At 39.0% G+C, this 18,784-nt stretch overlaps 1 long non-coding RNA gene across 1 annotated transcript; it reads right to left on the bottom strand.

Moving 5' to 3' along the window:
- Positions 1–17,781: 17,781 nt before the first annotated feature.
- Positions 17,782–18,572, bottom strand: LOC120518571. Its single transcript, XR_005631257.1, has 3 exons — positions 18,540–18,572; positions 18,292–18,429; positions 17,782–18,021 (listed from the first exon to the last, which is right to left on the bottom strand). It is a non-coding gene; the product is annotated as an uncharacterized LOC120518571 (long non-coding RNA).
- Positions 18,573–18,784: the final 212 nt, after the last annotated feature.

The following is an 18,784-nucleotide window of genomic DNA, read 5'->3' as shown; positions in this document are numbered from 1 at the left end:
AAAAGTATTTGGCGTACAGGGATGCATTAACCCTCAAGTATGTGGCAGTTTAAGAGTTAAACCCCATGATACCGCCAAAATGCTCTGCACCTTCTAAGGCTTCTGGCAATGAAAACGCACTTGCATGAATTACAGTACATATAGCGGTAACATTGGTATTTTATATTCTAGCACTGCGGGTGACATACAGTAGTACAGTATACGGGTTTACCTTTACATTCTATTTTTAGGTAATGTATTAAGCGGAGTTTGAGATCGTTTTTTATCAACGATCTTATTAGTGATAAAAAAATAGATCTTATTGCACTAAATGAAACGTGGTTGAATTCAGATGCCGCGTCAGTTTTAATCGAATCTGCGCCTCCGGATTACAGTTTTACTCATTCAAACCGCCAGGGAAAAAGGGGGGGCGGATTGGCTAACATTTACTCGAGCCGATTAAAATGTAAAGATGTCAGTTTTGGTAAGTTCAAGTCCTTTGAGTATCTCGCCGTTGTTATTCATGGAGATTCTCAAGTTCTAATACTATCCGTGTATAGACCTCCTAAATATAACGCGTCGTTTTTTGAGGAATTCTCTGACTTAATGTCAATTTTAATTACTAATTATGACACACTCCTAATAGTTGGCGACTTTAATTTTCATATAGATAATCAGTGTGATCTAAAAGTAAAAGAATTTATGAACCTCCTGGATTCTTTTGATTTGAGACAACTCATAAATCAGCCTACACATAAAGCAGGTCATACATTAGACTTAGTGATTACTAAAGGACTGAAAGTTGATATAAAACAGATCATTGATATTGGTCTATCAGACCATTTTCTTCTACTTTTTAATATAGAAATAATGATAAAAACACTCATGAGAAGCATATTGTTAAAAACCGCTTCTTTGATTCGGCAGCAGCTTTAAAACTTACAAACATTTTAAGCAATCAGTCCGTTTATAGTGCCAGCTATAATAGCGAGGACAATGTAAATAGTAAGGTGGAAAGATTTAATTCTAAAGTGAGAGCTGCTGTTGACATAGTTGCACCTGAAAAGACAGTGAAAAAATCTTCTAGCATTGGTATACCATGGAAGACCCAAAGAGTGTCTGATTTAAAGAGAACATGCCGTAGAGCTGAGCGTCAATGGAGGAAGAGTAAACTTACTATCCACCACGAAATATTAAAAGTCAAAATAACAGAATACAATAACACTGTCCGTCTTGAGAGACGCTGCTATTTCTCTAATATTATAAATAACAATGCTAGTAATCCTAGAGTCTTATTTTCAACAATTGATCGCCTACTAAACCCAGGTAGCTCAAAGGAATGCCTCCTAAGTGCTTCCAGTGAAACCTGTGAGGCTGTCGCTGTATTCTTCAATCAAAAAATAATGATATTAGAAATAACATAGTATATCTCCCCAACACTAAGGATCCCCTAAACCCCAACATCCTGTTATAAACAAATTAAACTCTTTCACTAGGATAGATTTACCTGATTTACAAAAATAATATCTCAATTAAAACCCTCCACCTCGTCCTTGACCCGATACCAACAAGGTTTTTCAAAGAAGTATCAGGCGTGCTAATTGATAATGTTCTTGACATAGTAAATTCGTCACTAGATACTGGGGTCTTCCCAGACTGTCTTAAGACTGCTGTAGTTAAACCCCTACTTAAGAAACATAATCTTGACCCTCGCTCTTGAAAATTTTAGACCCATCTCTAACTTGCCCTTCTTAAGTAAAGTTCTAGAGAAGGCAGTCATTATGCAGTTAAATGACCACCTAAATAAACATGCTATTCTTGATAAATTTCAGTCAGGTTTTAGAACAAATCACAGCACAGAAACTGCACTCGTTAAAGTAGTAAATGACTTGCGGGTAAATGCAGACAGAGGCCATTTATCTGTTCTCATCCTCTTAGATCTGAGTGCTGCATTTGACACCATTGATCACAACATTCTTAGAAATCGCCTTAGTCAATGGGTGGGCCTCTCTGGCAGTGTCTTAAATTGGTTTGAATCCTACCTGACAGGGAGAAAATATTTTGTTAGTTGTGGGAATTACAACTCAAGACACATGATATCCAATATGGTGTTCCACAAGGCTCTATCCTGGGTCCGCTGTTATTCTCAATCTACATGCTTCCGTTAGGTCAGATTATCTCAGGGCACAACGTGAGCTACCACAGCTATGCTGATGACACACAGCTGTACTTATCAATAGCACCTGATGACCCGATTCTATTGATTCACTAACACAATGTCTGACTAGTATCTCAGAATGGATGAATAGTAATTTTCTCAAGTTAAATAAAGAGAAAACTGAAATTTTAGTGATCAGCAATAATGGATACAATGAGGCTATTAGAAATAAACTGGATACATTAGGATTAAAAGTCAAGACGGAGGTAAAAGCTTAGGGGTGATTGTTGACTGTAATCTGAATTTTAAATCACATATTAATCAGATCATTAGGACAGCATTTTTCACTTAAGAAACATAAGTAAAGTTAGACCTCTTATATCACTGAAAGATGCTGAGAAATTAGTTCACGCGTTTGTTTTCAGTCGACTAGATTACTGTAACGCACTCCTCTCAGGACTACCCAAAAAGATATAAATCGTTTGCAACTAGTGCAGAATGCAGCTGCTAGAATCCTAACTAGGAAAAGAAAATCAGAACACATTACTCCAGTTTTGATGTCACTACACTGGTTACCTGTGTCATTCAGAATTGACTTTAAAATTCTGCTTATGGTTTATAAAGCCTTAAATAATCTCGCCCCATCTTATATATCGGAATGTCTGACACCTTATATTCCAAATCGTAACCTCAGATCCTCAAATGAGTGTCTCCTTAGAATTCCAAGAACAAAACTTAAAAGAAGTGGTGAGGCGGCCTTCTGCTGTTATGCACCTAAAATCTGGAATAGCCTGCCAATAGGAATTCGCCAGGCTGATACAGTAGAGCACTTTAAAACACTGCTGAAAACACATTACTTTAACATGGCCTTTTTATAACTTCATTTTAATCGTAATTTAACTTAATCCTGATACTCTGTATGTTCAATTCATCATAACAACTATTCATGGTGGCTCTAAAATCGGTACTGACCCCTACTCTCTTTTCTGTTTCTTTTTCCGGTTTCTTTGTGGTGGTGGCCTGCGCCACCTCCACCTACTCAAAGCTTCATGATGCTCCAACAATGATGGACGGATTAAAAGGAAGAAGTCTACGTGACCATCATCATCATCAAGCCCTTCCGTGAGAACCCTAAATCCAAAGAGGACTGTTTCATTTATGTTAGGTAGAATGCCCAGAGGGACTGGGGTATCATGGTCTGGAATCCCTACAGATTTTATTTTTCTCCAGCCGTCTGGAGTTTTTGTTTTTCTGTCCCCTGGCCATTGAACCTTACTCTTATTCGATGTTAATGTTGATTTATTTTTTATAATTATGTCTTTCATTTTTCTATTCTTTAATATGTAAAGCACTTTGAGCTACTGTTTGTATGAAAATGTGCTATATAAATAAATGTTGTTGTTGTTGTTGTTGTTGAGATGAAATGAAAGTGTTTTGGGGGCATATTTAGGTTTAAACTATAAAAATAGGCATTTTTTTTAACTACATCCATAATTCGTGGTTTTTCACAATTCGTGGGTGCTCTAGGAACGTAACCCCTGCGAATTTCAAGGGTATACTGTATACATTTTGCAGTAATGTGGCCTGTTTTACCAAGTTAAAAAATATTGTCACATTCAGATTGAGACATATTATACTGGGTTGCCACGTGATACTCTTCTACTGCTGGCTGATGACACGTTGTAGGGGCAGCTTGAGATACCTATAAAAAGGTCCAGAGGTTTACTTGTGGTGGTTTGTGTCTTACTGCCATTAACAAATGACCATTCTTGACCCAATATCACTAATTAAGGTGGTCTGCACAGCCATCCTAAGTTTCCAGGTTATCGCATGGTATGTTATGATACAAGAGGTGGACCCATACCATAGAGTTTGCTCATGAAAACAGGTCAGACTGGTCATTCTGGACTCCTGTTGTCGTGGAAAAATGTAACAGTGTGCAACATTTGATATGTGATTGCCAGAATCAATCAGTGCAGTGATCTTATGCCCATTTACTACAACCAGCTCCGTGAATGGAAGAGATGGAGGGTTGGCCATAAAACAATACCTCTCTCCTCGTCCCCAACTCTCACCAAAGCAGGGGCAGTATGGGATGGTGTGGCCCACCTCACCGCACCTATAGCAGCGGGGAGGGGTTACATACCTCTCCTGTCGTCCAACCCCTGGTTCCATCTCGCACAGGGTAGGCTCAGGAGTGATAACACATTCCTTCTGGGTTTTTTGGCAATCAGCAGGCAATCCTGAACACTTGAGTTGAGAGGCTGCGCAATGTTACTAAAGGGTTGTGATAAAGTCCTCCATGCTTTTGATCTTCTGCCTCCAGACCAGCCTGGTGAGAAAATCAGGGAGGGCATTCATCAGGTAGTCAAAATGCACTATTTCTATGATCTATTTAGGATTGCAGTCCTCTGATTTCAACCAGCACCCAACTCCGCCCCTTAATTCAAATGCCTACTCTCACTTGCTGGTCCAGGCTTACACCATATCTCAACAACACCTCAGCTTGATCATACTCAGCGGCAGCCTACTCATCGAGGTCATAATAGGCCTGGTGTGTTGGTCCCCTTAAGAAAGGCACCAGTATGTGAACCTACTTCGGATGCTCCCAGTGATGACAGGTAGTGAAACGTTCAAATACTAGAAAAAAATTCTCAACATCATCATCAGGGTGTAATGCTAGCTATATCTGGAATGGTCCCAATGGTCATTCCCGTTGGAATACAGCACCTGTCTGGTTATGTACCTCTACCTCCGAGGTCCAATTGTGTTGTTGCCCTAAAAGGACTTTCAATGCCTGGATCTCTGTCATCAAGGAGTGTATACTAGCTATGGCTTCTGGTTGCTTCATCTCCTAGCAACAGTGAAATAATCAACTATGCCACTGTAAGAAAAAACACAGACAACTGTGAGGCATTGGAGCATCAGGAGGCTAACCTCATTTTAATAAATAGAAAATGCGGGTTATAAACTTGTTAAAAAATAAAATAAAGTGTTGTTGTTGATGTGAGTCTCCAAATAGATTGTCTCAAGATAACGCAGCATCCGATAATAAGAACTTCTGGCAGGAAGATGTGGATCCAGACAGGTGGACACCGAAAGTGACATAAATATTATAAAAGCCGTCAGTCTTCCGTTCTGTACAGAGGGGAACAGGTAAGATATTAGTTAACACTAATACTAACTAACTAACACTAATAATATATATATATATATATATATATATATATATATATTAAAAAACTATATACTGTATAGTTTAGTGTGTCTCAATACAACTTGTTGTAGGTATTACCTTTTTGCCAACTGTTTGAGGTGACATGGAGTTTCATTGCACTATGACACATGACAACAAACTTAATACACATGTTTCTAATTTGCTTATACAATTTTTCCAAAATCATGTTTATAGAAAGCCTATCTAAAATAAGTTAACAGGAGAGGAGAAAGTACAAAATGCACTTCTACCATACTGTATTAGAGTATTATTATTGGGCATTATATGACTAATAAATCAGCGTAGCTATTGTTTTTGATCATTGTCATTATTATTATTATTATTACTACTATTACAATTATTATTAATATATTTTATCTCCTCTTTCCTTTCGTTCTGGGGAGAACTGAAGATCCACATGAAATCTGACATGTGCTAATTCCCTCTGCAAAAACCATGACCTTAAATCACTTGGTCTGCCTGTAATGTGATGCCAATAGCACCTGAAGGCTATTTACTTTTCCTTCTAAACCTTTTCAAATGCAAATGACTTTAATGTGAATACCTAAGCAAAGAAAACTTTTAACAAAACTGTTCAATTGTTCTTAGCATGAACACTTACAATAGAAAAGATTGGTAGCACCAGGAGCATTTGCTTCATTGTCTGATTTTATTGTGTTCAATTGTATTAGATGCACTTACAATTTCACTCACTTCTTGTTCCGAATCAATGTCTGAAGCTTTGCATTGCTTTTCTTTCTGAAATGTCTGTTCTTTTTAGACCCTTTCTGTGTACTGAAACTCTGTTTTATCTAATCACAAAAATCAGGTTAGGCTGAACAACAAGTGTTTGTTGTATTTATTTACTTTTCAAGTGTCTTATGTTATTTGTTGTACACAATTTATCCTTGTTAACTTTTGTATGCCACCTTTTATTGTGACCATGACAGGACAGTTGGAGATTTACATTTAAGAAGTGGCACAAAAAAGCTAACTTCTCATGGGGATCAGGTAGAGGTGTCATCAAAACAGAAATCAATCATAACTAATAACTATTGTAGTGCAAGACAAAGATAAAGTCAAACCAGTCCTGTTCCCTAAGTGCCATGTCTTAATCTTAAACTACAGGTAAGCTACTGACAGCAAAATTGCACAGTTGACTGCTGGCTGCTTTTACCATTAAATTACACAACACCAGGAAGCTGGAAAGCTAATTGGTCGAAACAAATGATAGTGTATTACTGGTCTTTGGCTTTATAAAATTAAGAATAAAAAAGGCATATTTAAACAGTGGTGCACATAAATTCAGATCTATTGAACAAAATTAAATAAATGAGGTATCTGAAAATTATTATTTCACACTATAGTCAGCCTGATTAAGCTGTTACATTCCTGATCAATAATGAATAAACATCCATCCATCCATCCATTTTCTAACCCGCTGAATCCGAATAGGGTCACGGGGGTCTGCTGGAGCCAATCCCAGCCAACACAGGGCAGGAACCAATCCTGGGCAGGGTGCCAACCCACCGCAGGACACACACAAACACACCCACACACCAAGCACACACTAGGGCCAATTTAGAATCGCCAATCCACCTAACCTGCATGTCTTTGGACTGTGGGAGGAAACCGGAGCGCCCGGAGGAAACCCACGCAGACACGGGGAGAACATGCAAACTCCACGCAGGGAGGACCCGGGAAGTGAACCCGGGTCTCCTAACTGCGAGGCAGCAGCGCTACCACTGCGCCACCGTGCCGCCCAATGAATAAACAACAGCTAGAAATAGCACAACTGTTGCACCAGAGAGTCAGCCAGGATGCCTAGCCAAAAGGTCTTCTAGTAGGAAAGAGTTCTACAAGAGTGAGAATCCTACTACATTGCTAGTGGGTAACTGCAACTTTGTATAGTAATGATTAAGGTCCCAGAGTGTTCTCAAGAAGACTTGTATTTGCAGGAGTTTCTGTTGGAATAGAGCTGACCTGCAAGTACTTTCTGATAAGGCAAGGTACTTATAGCACACAAAGTGCTCCCAGAATCAGCATTATCAGGGCATCCAGCTCATCTGTCAGGACAACCTGAGGATAGGAGAGGACCAGAGGCATGGGATCACCTGCAGAGAAGGAGAATGAGGAGAAGGAGTAAAGTAAGAATGAGCATAAGAAATTTGAAAAATGAAAGGAAACCATTCAGACTGCCAAGTTAATTTATTTACCCAATAGCTACACTGTCCCGGTATCTCATCCAGATACTTCTTAAAGGTTGTCAGGGTTTCTGCTTCAACTGCATGTCTAGGTAGTTTGTTCTGGATTACAATAACTCTTTGGATAGGAATGCTTGTTGGCTTCTGTCCTAAATATACTTTCTCTTAATTTCAACTGGTGTCCTTGTGTACGTGACCCTTCAGGATCTAATTCAGGAGCAATATAGTTGGCTAATTATCAGAGAAATTAGTCCTAGAGATGCATAGTCTTTATTGTTTTGGTAATCCTTTTAATTGGTATTTTCTCTTTCCCTTCACCCTTCCTTGTATAATTTATATTCTCAACTAAAATACTCTTCTTCAGTGGACTGGTGTCTTTCTGGGTATGGGGTCTGCTCTATAGGGTAGTCCAGATCTAATTATGTAGTTTTCATTATGCTATAACTTATTAAGTTTATTACATAGAAAATCACCCGAAAAATCCTGAACCATCGAGAAGTGTGCGAACGGACGACATGAAGAATCGTCTTTGCGCCAAACTGGAATAAATCAAAGTCATCCAGATGATCTGGATCTGCATACTTAGATCTGGACCACCCTATAGATCACCTTGCTTTGTCACATTATAATAAGAAATACACCCAAATTGCACCTGCACACCTCCCATCCTGTCCCAAGTCCTGCACCATACAACTAAGAAAAACAGTGATGGCAGCTCACCACACCACCACACCCAAATACAGAAAAAAAGATTCAACCAGAGAAGCATCACTTTTGGACTAGCTCACTGGATGCTTTTTCAATTTGCAGTGACAATAACTTCATTGATATAAACATATAGATGCTTCATTCACTTCAGCCAGGTATGTCAACAGTGCCGTCACCCTGGACTGGTCATCCTAATATTTAAAGAACATATGAAAGCATCCATTTTAGAATACACTAAAACTAAGCAGCCTGTGAATGCAAAAACATGAGAATCTTACAACGAGGCAGGAAAGGACCACTTTTCACAGCTGAGAGCTCTTTTATATACTGTATGTTTTTATTTTATTACTAGTTTGTATTTTCTACTACCAGCATTCCCAATTTATATATCTAACCTAATCTGTCAGACCAAAAATGCAGGAATAACAAGATATTGGTATTTTGATTTTTGTTAATGTTTTTATATTAAATGTTTTGTAAAGATTAATTTTTTTCTATGTGATCATGAGTAGTAATATTTTAGTTTATAGTTGTTAAGTCCAGTTACAGCTGTGTACACGATTCTACAGCTACATCATGTATATTTCTAATGATTAATTTATGAAAAAATTCTATTGTTTCGAGGATAGTAATACTTATAAATTCTGGATGGGGTGGTATTTACACTGCCTGCCATAAGTTTGGAATAATGTGTCATATTAATCATTATAACTGTAATTCAATAATAGCTGTTAGGATCTACATTTATTCATAAATTGAACAAACCAGACATTGAAAAGTGTTTAAGATATTTGTGACAGATAGGGGGCTATATCGCTCCCTTGAACCCTTGTCCAAGATGCCAGACACCAGATAAAAGTCCAAAAGATGATTTTATTAATACAGCACAGTGCACAAAGCACCCTCCTCTCCACTGTACTCATTAATTCACCAATAATCACAATAAACAATTCCTCCACACTCCCAGACATGTTGCCACCCTTCCACCCAGCTCAGCTCCCCGTCTGGGAGCTCCCACAATCCTTTTATAGTCCCTGACCTGGAAGTGTTCCAATCCCCAGTCCATGTGATCTTCTGTCACTTCCGGGTCAGATCAAAAGTCTTTTTCTTCACCCTGGAAGTACGTCACTTCTGCCGTCGCTCTGCCTATGACGCACTTCCGGGTTATAGGGCACATATTCTTTATTCCTCCCTGCAGCGTCCTCTGTTGGCCCCTGGGGTATCCAGCAGGTTTGTAAGGGAAAATTCCCTGCTGGCATTCGGGGCACCTCCATGCTGCAGGGAGAGCTCCATCTGGCGGCCTGGGGGTATTGGCCGTGGTGACAAGCCGGCCATAGACCACATATTATATTTAATTTTTCAAGAATTTTAGTTGATGAGATTGTGATCACTGCACTGCAATTAAGGCACTTCTAATATTAACTGTATTATTGTCAAAGCTTTTCCAAGTCATCTCCTGTCCTACCAAAGTAATTTGAATTGCATGTTGAAATTCCACACATTACTTGCTTTTTCTCTACTATGCAAACTAAACACGAAAGGTACCCCTCTTTTTACTTCCCTTGATTCCCTGAATAGACTCAGACCCTTGATCACACTGTTCTCCTTCCACCTTACACTGTGCAGTCTTTGAAAAAAACAATAGTATAAATTTCCTCTTTAACTGTACCCTTGGTATGGGCACAATTTTTGTATTTTTAAAACGCTGTATGCTGTTATAAGGGCTCAAATGTACCCGTGCCAATAGTACAGTTGTCATACCCCACATCCCCTAGAGTGTACAGATCCAGGTATACACTTGTACCTTTATTTCTGAAACCGTATCACTGATACACTTATAATATTGGTGTTTCCACTAAAACAAAATTGAATTGTGAATATGTGAAAAGATCTTTTATGACATTTTGATTCTTTAGTTCTTAGATGCATATGGCATTTTAATTATTTTTGACTGAATATAGAGCTCAAATAGTTTTACAAATGATGCCCCACATAATTTTTAAAATTAGCTTTCCATATTCTGACATGTTCAATAAATACAACAAAACAACCATGGCCCAATACAAACAAACAAATTTACGAACAGATCTTGAGCACTCCAATACAGTGGGTACATAGACATATTCCTGCCAATAGTAACATTGGTCAATGTGGCATCTACTTGCATATATCTATGAGACACTGCAACTTTGTGTGATTCAACGTGGGGACAGACAATTCCTGTGTGATTATGTCAAGCTCCTTCCTTCTTCAAACGATCAGCAATTTAGTAGTAGTGTTTATCAGCCACTAAATCCCAACAGTCAAAACTATTTTGCTGCAAAGAATGAGGATGGAGGGGTGCTGGAATGTAAGAATTTGAGATAAAGAAGGAATTGTATCACATAACATCAAAGTAAGTAATAAGAGCCAGAACAGGAGGACAAAATCAGTATGATACAAAGGCACAAAAGTGCCAGGCACACTTAGGGCACAGAGATGACTAAAAGGATTAGGGCAATGGGCCATTACGTTTAGTTTACCGAGGGTAAGGTGAAAGCGATATTTTTATCTAAACTATGTCAAGTGATGATTAGGATTTATTGAGAAATCTTTTAATATTCTTCACACCACATCAGAGTGGTGAGGGACCAATGAGAACTAAGAGAAAGTGGTGTATAGCAGGACTTTTCTAAATAGGAGCAGATAAATGATATTGACTTTGAGGATGGAAAGAAGCTCAGAAGGTAAAAAAAATGAGGACTAATGCTTAGTGTAGTTGCAATAAGAAGAACAAAAGGAGATACAGAAATCATTGCCAAAGTAAGATTAAAGTCCAGATCTACCTAAAAGATTACCTTAGAAGCTGATGCTAAGTCACAGAATGCTAGGGCAACCATTTCATAGTAGGGCATAATTATTACATGCACTTGTGGTCATGTGCCATTGGGTCATGGGGCCTATCCACCTTTCAATTTATACCAAATATGACCAGCATATACTAGAATGGGCCCTTAGGCAAAGTATAAAGGTCTTGAAATACACTAATTTACATATAATGTATAATCTTAGAGAGAGGGCAATTGTATTCTCACTGTTAAGTCAGTCTGGAGAGACAGAAAGGCTTATGGACTTCAGAATGGACTTATATTAGTACATATTCTCAGTAATACAACTGCAAGTGAGATACCTTTCATGTTTTAGAACAGTCTGTTTCAACATACTATATTTTTGTCATTTTAAATAAATCTGTAGAGCAAAAACTGGACCTTTGTTCAATAAGGAGGTAAGTAGGGTAGGGCAAATATGAGTCTGGAAGATCGTTCCTCTTGATAATGCCTAACTAAGACTGAAAAGAAAAGTGAAATGACCACGATATAACTGATGTTTTGAAGTCTGCAAAGGCAGGAAATCCATCAATGCTCAGATATTTGAACTGGTCAGTAGAAGGTGTGGTAAGTTGGGAAAGTGGCAGGCTATTTGAAGAGTTTAAGAAAAAGAAGAAAAACATTCAGCCGGACATGGTTGGTTTGATTTGAAATGGTGTAGAATATATAGGTGAATCATTGCTGAGATACAGAAGGATGACATCAAAAATTAGAGATAGCAAGTGTGGTTTGTATTATTCAGTGAAATTGAGGTGTATTGCTCCACGCTGTCAGTTCCTTCCAGGAGCCTCTTGAACCAGGTACCATCGATACTGTAACGGAGATGAGCCAGGCAGATGAGGACACATGCAACCAGGGGTAGGTGCAAAAGTGACAGTGTTTTTATTCAAAACAATCACAAAAAAGTCAGCATCCAAAGGTGCAGTCAAATCCTTCTTTAAATAAATTCTTCTTCTTTCGGCTGCTCCCGTTAGGGGTCGCCACAGTGGATCATCTTCTTCCATATCTTTTTGTCCTCTGCATCTTGTTCTGTTACACCCATCACCTGCATGTCCTCTCTCACCACATCCATAAACCTTTTCTTAGGCCTTCCTCTTTTTCTCTTCCGTGGCAGCTCTATCCTTAGCGTCTTTCGCCCAATATATTCAGCATCTCTCCTTTGCACATGTCCAAACCAACGCAATCTTGCCTCTCTGACTTTGCCTCACAACCGTCCAACTTGAGCCGACCCTCTAATGTACTCATTTCTAATCCTATCCATCCTTGTCACACCCAATGCAAATCTTAGCATCTTTAACTCTGCTACCTCCAGCTCTGTCACCTGCTTTCTGGTCAGTGCCACCGTCTCCAACCCAAATAACATAGCTGGTCTCACTACCATCCTGTAGACCTTCCCTTTCATTCTTGCTGATATCCGTCTGTCACAAATCACTCCTGACACTCTTCTCCACCCATTCCACCCTGCCTGCCTTCTCTTTTTCATCTCTCTTCCATAATCCTCATCACTCTGTACTGTTGATCCCAAGTATTTAAACTAATCCACCTTCGCCAACTCTACTCCCTGCATCCCACCATTCCACTGACTTCCCTCTCATTTACACACATGTATTCTGTCTTGTTCCTACTGACCTTCATTCCTCTCCTCTCTAGAGAATATCTCCACCTCTCCAGGGTCTCCTCAACCTGCTCCCTACTTTCGTCACAGATCACAATGTCATCAGCAAACATCATAGTCCACGGGGACTCCCGTCTAATCTCGTCTGTCAATCTGTCCATCACCATTGCAAATAAGAAAGGGCTCAGAGCTGATCCCTGATGTAATCCCACCTCCATCTTGAATGCATCCGTCACTCCTACCGCAGACTTTGCCACAGTCACACTTCCCTCGTACATATCCTGTACAACTCTTACATACTTCTCTGCCACTCCCGGCTTCCTCATACAATACCACATCTCCTCTCGAGGCACCCTGTCATATGCTTTCTCCAGGTCCACAAAGATGCAATTCAATTCCTTCTGGCCTTCTCTAAACTTCTCCATCAACATCCTCAGAGCAAACATTGCATCTTGGTGCTCTTTCTTGGCATGAAACCATACTGCTGCTCACTAATCATCACCTCACTTCTTAACCTAGCTTCCACTATTCTTTCCCATAACTTCATGCTGTGGCTCATCAATTTTATCCCCTTGTAGTTACGACAGTCCTGCATATCCCCCCTTATTCTTAAATATTGGCACCAGTACACTTCTTCTCCAGTCCTCAGGCATCCTCTCACTTTCCAAGATTCCATTAAACAATCTGGTTAAAAACTCCACTGCCATCTCTTCTAAACACCTCCATGCAATGACAGGTATGTCATCTGGACCAACGGCTTTTCCATTCTTCATCCTCTTCATAGCTGTTCTTGCTTCCCCCTTGGTAATCCGTTGCACTTCCTGATTCACTATCTCCACATCATCCAACCTCTTCTCTCTCTCGTTCTCTTCATTCATAAGCCTCTCAAAGTACTCCTTCCATCTGCTCAACACACTCTACTCGCTTGTGAGTACGTTTCCATCTTTATCCTTTATTACCCTGACCTGCTGCATATCTTTCCCAGCTCGGTCCCTGTCTAGCCAATCGGTGCAGGTCCTTTTCTCCCTCCTTAGTGTCCAACCTCTCATACAACTCATCATACACCTTTTCTTTAGCCTTCGCCACCTCTCTCTTCACCTTGCGCCTTATCTCCTTGTACACTTGTCTACTTTCTGCATCTCTCTGACTATCCCACTTCTTCTTTGCCATCCTCTTCCTCTGTATACTCTCCTGTACTTCCCCATTCCACCACCAGGTTTCCTTTTCCTCTTTCCTCTGTCCAGATGTCACGCCAAGCACCCTTCTTGCTGTCACCCTTACTACATCTGCTGTAGTTTCCTACCAGGCTCCTTTTACCTCTACTGCCTAATTGGATGCAGGTGCGAGTAGCAGTTGCCTCAGTGGGCTCATTGATGCACCTGACTGGTCTGCCATCCTATGCACTTGTGTGCAGTATGATCAGTCGACATGTCAATTAACTGTGGATCGAAATGCACTTGTGCACACCTGTACCCGATTGGAATCCTGCATTCTTATGGGGACACAATTTTTGATTTACAAAGTTGCCCTGTGCCACGGACCACTCATCACAAGTGTGAGCCATTGGCTGTAGTGATAAGTCAAGGAAAGAGTGACACTCTTGCCTGAATACCCTCTTAAATTTAAAAATATAGAGATATTCAAATTCCTAAAAACACCTGATGAAGGAATGGAATATAAGGTTTTAAAAAGTGACCTCAGACTCCACACCAAAACCCATGCTGTCCAAAACCTACTTGATGAATGTAAATTTCAACAAATTAAATGAGTTTTCAGCTATCAGTGACATCAATGCTGCATAGTACAGAGAGAGTAATCAGTGAGATTAATGTGTCTGCACAAATCATCTGGTACTAAATCACAATGGATATATCAGGTTTGATCTGAGTGGACCAAAATTTACAGAAGTGATTGAAGTGAGCAAACTAAAATTTAAGCCAAGAGGTTAGCATCTGAGTTCTTTAGGTCTGAATCTCTGGCACTGGCCATCCTGATTAATGTGATTGTATTTAAATCATAAATAGTGAGTTTCAAAGCACATAGACACCCTCTTTCACCTGTTACTTTTACTTTTACTATTGAACAGCTGTCCATTAACGTTTAATACTATTCAGAGATTTGGTGAATTCAAAGGGGGAAATTCAGAAACAAATGACTGCCATATGCACAGATGATCTGTAACCCAGATTAGTGATGGATGATGATCAAAAGATTTCTGTTTTCAAGATAATTTACTATATATAACTCACTTGTCAATCTAAAAGTAAAGTTTCTTTACACTCTGCTGAACAACTTTTTACATTTACAATTTTCAACTACTGAAACCTTCAAAGAACTTTTGAAGAAAAAAAATATTCTCATCCTGGAGAGCAAAAAAATAGAATGTTTCATTTGAGCCAATAGAAATGTTTCAGTCTTAGAAAGACTCATCCATTCATCCATCTATCCATCCACATTCAAACACATGCAGTCTAATTCAGGGTCAAGGGAAATTTAAGTTTTTACTGGCAGCATTAGGCACAAGCCAGGAAGTAGACCTAGATAATAAGCCACTCAACTGCATACATTTAGAATGTTAGTGATTAATACATTTAAAATTAATACTTTGACAAAGTTTTTTTTATATTTTTTAAAGTATGAATATTTTATATAAGTAAATATTTTTAAGACTTTATACTGAGATATTTATCAGATTGTCCGGAAAACAAAATAGGTTAATTTGAGAAATGTGCTATTGTGGAAAATTTATGAAAATGGAGGTTTGCTGATGCTGGACTTTTGGCTGTCCTGATGAGAAGTGAATGTTTGGTCAACAGGATTCAAGGATGAATTATATCTCTCAGCCTGTACTGACATGCGTTGCTATGGAAAGGAAGACAATTACTATATGTGCATGCAGTATTACTGACAAACTCTTATATAATGAAAGAAAAAATGTAGAGGTTCAAAACACATACAATATCTTCTACCAATATAGGTGGTACTCTGTGTCACTCACGCACCCTTGAAAGAAAACCATGTGCTTTGCACATTCACAACAATTTACAGCATTTAGCCGGTGGCACTTGCATGGTACTGAGCCTTTATAATCTTAACAAATGAATGTGGTGCTGCATGAAGACCAATCAAATTCGCTGCTCATTTAAAACTAGCAGAATCTTGAAAGGTTAAATGAAAATCAAAACCGGTAGATAGCAGAAGGTTACATGCGGTATACTGTTACATACACTTTCTCTAAAAAAACATGGATCCCAAGTCACTGCGATGGTTATGGTGGCATTTGCAAAATTCAGTCCCCCACAAAAATGCATTCAAAACTTACTCATTGAGATGGAAAATTGGACAAATAGAGACACAAATCAGCAGGTGAAAAGGACACTTTCAGGGGTGAAGCCATTAACTTGACCATCTGGGCAAAACAAAAGACAGGCAAGCAAGCTCAATGGAGCTGTGTGAGTTTAGTTTACTTCTGCATTTACTTGTTACTTTATGCTTCTCTTGATTCAATTCTACATTGTTCAATTTTTAAAATTGCTCTTTTTTTGATATTTTCAATTTTTAGTACTTTCATTTCTGGATTTACTCTCTAGTAAATGTTCATCCATCTATCTATCTATCTATCTATCTATCTATCTATCTATCTATCTATCTATCTATCTATCTATCTATCTATCTATCTATCTATCTATCTTTTGCCTAAGCCAGTCACCTGGAAAATTTTCAGGAATAGTTCAGTCAGTTAGATTACTGACAAACCCAAGAAATTCAATGGAAAAAAATGCTTTTTTGTTGCACTCGGCTACTGTCCATGTAAGCCCTTTTTAAGCACCTGTTCTTCTTGCAAGTTTTCATGGATTCAAGTGTGAAAATATGCACACATCAAAAACAGGAAAACTGTGTATGCTATTTCTATGTCATTTTTTCCTTAATAATTCACATTCACCTTGTAAATGTGCTAATGAACCTCATACATTTACAATCACAATGCTGCAGATGTTCATTGGCTGGTAGAGCAGCTTCCCTCCTGATGTGTAGATACCCCCTCCACCTGCACTGAAGAAAATCTGGCTGTGCACCCATAGCACCTGTCCTCTGTGTCCTTAGTGTCCGGGAAAGGCATAAGGTGCCAGCATCTAAGCAGGTAGCCTCTATAACCTGGCACATGTAATGACATGATTGCTGACACAATGAACAGTACAGAACACATAAAAAACTGAGGGTTGAGCCAGGTATCTTACCAACAAGACAGACATCTCGTACAGTACTGTCACGTCTGCCAAAATCACATGTTGACCCAGGTCATGGAGACATGATGTTTGTGCTTTAATGGAATAAAACAGTTTACAATTAAAAATGCATTTCTGATATTGATCTGCTTTCTGTTTTTTTTTTTCAGATTACTCAGGCTATCTTAAAGGGAAGAAAGGGTACTGGACTTTTTGTACCTCTTCTCTGGTGTGTGCTAAATAAGGCTGACTGGGAAAAACTCCAACTGGAAATGTAATATATAAAAAAAGGTGGTCCTCATTTTAACACAGAGATTAAGGGGCTATAGCCTTTAAACCCCCTTACTAACCTGGAAAACTCAAGCTGCAAATATGCACACACTCAAGGGTAAAATTAGAAAAGGCTTGCAACCCCTGGCACAAAGACAATTTCGCATAATCCAAAACAAAATTTTATAAGAAATTATATTGAGCATATGATGGAAAATTGGCTTAAGAAGACAAAGCTAAGGGTTGTTATAAACATTTTAATAATAGGTTAAATTACTGAGGGAAGCTTATTACTTATTTTGCACAACATTTGCTGGGAGGGGTGGATGTGTGTGTGTGTGTGCCCTGCTAGACCATATGTTGAAACTCCACTGATGTCTTCAAAGAATAAAACCAAAGTGATCACAGCATAACACACATAAGAATAATGGTAGAGAACATTTTTTCCAATACTCTGTGATACAAGGGAAGAAATTATTTATTTGGTATCTCTTTACTGTCATTACATGTTGTAGACAGAGAACTGTGCAAGTATGTACAAACATAGTTATGTTTAAATATCAAGACCAGTCTTTCTAACTTTATCTAAATGTTTATTTGTTACTCAGTCTGTGGAGTTTGCACATTCTGCCCCATATTTGCTTCATACATTACAATACATTCTCTTTGCTCCCTCTTGACAAACATTTAGGGTTAGGTTGATCGATGACTTCAGACTGAGCCAGTATGAATAAATGTGTCTTGCCTTGAACCTGGTATTACTGGAACAGGTACCTCCTGCACCCCATTGTGGAGAACATAGATTCAGAAAATAGAGAAATTAGTTTACACACAGACAGAAGGAGAAAAATAGACACAGCGCATAGTTAGGTGAACACATAAATGAGCTATGCATACAACTGCAAAAGTAGATAAATATGGAAGGCACATGTAAATTAGACAGATAGATAGATAGATAGATAGATAGATAGATAGATAGATAGATAGATAGATAGATAGATAGATAGATAGATAGATAGATAGATAGATAGATAGGTCTTTTCCCACCTGAGCTGCACCTTAACCTCTCACGGGCTGTTGTCAGGTTAACCAAGGAGTGCTGCTATCACCGAACCTCATAAGCTCTGACCTCAAATCCTGTTCTTTGATGGATTGTGTGATGGATTTCTCGACCAGCTCTTGTTACTGAAAGAAAAGCCTCATTAACGTATTGTTCCTAGTTGTGTAATGTAAATCTGTTTTTTCGTTATTCGTTATTCCTCTCAGAAGTACTTTCCATTTATTTTAAAACGTACCTTGCGACTCAACTGCTGCAGTACAAATCTGTCAGCCCCCAATTTAGCCGGCAACGCTGTTTTAGCACGTAATTTGTCGCCCTCTGGCGCCCGCTCTTTTAATCTCGCGTGGAGACAGGAAAGAGGAAATACGACAGATGGATGGCTCGGAGACAAGTTGCCCCCGATTCCCCACAGCCAACTCAAATGTCGTGAGGGTCGCTAGACCTAAATCTGCGATCTTTTGCCCCAGCAATCCATTCTGC

Source organism: Polypterus senegalus, chromosome 1 (assembly GCF_016835505.1).
Source record: "Polypterus senegalus isolate Bchr_013 chromosome 1, ASM1683550v1, whole genome shotgun sequence".
Taxonomy (NCBI): domain Eukaryota; kingdom Metazoa; phylum Chordata; class Cladistia; order Polypteriformes; family Polypteridae; genus Polypterus; species Polypterus senegalus.
Note: the sequence above shows the minus strand (reverse complement) of the source record. Positions and strands in the feature narration are given on the sequence as shown.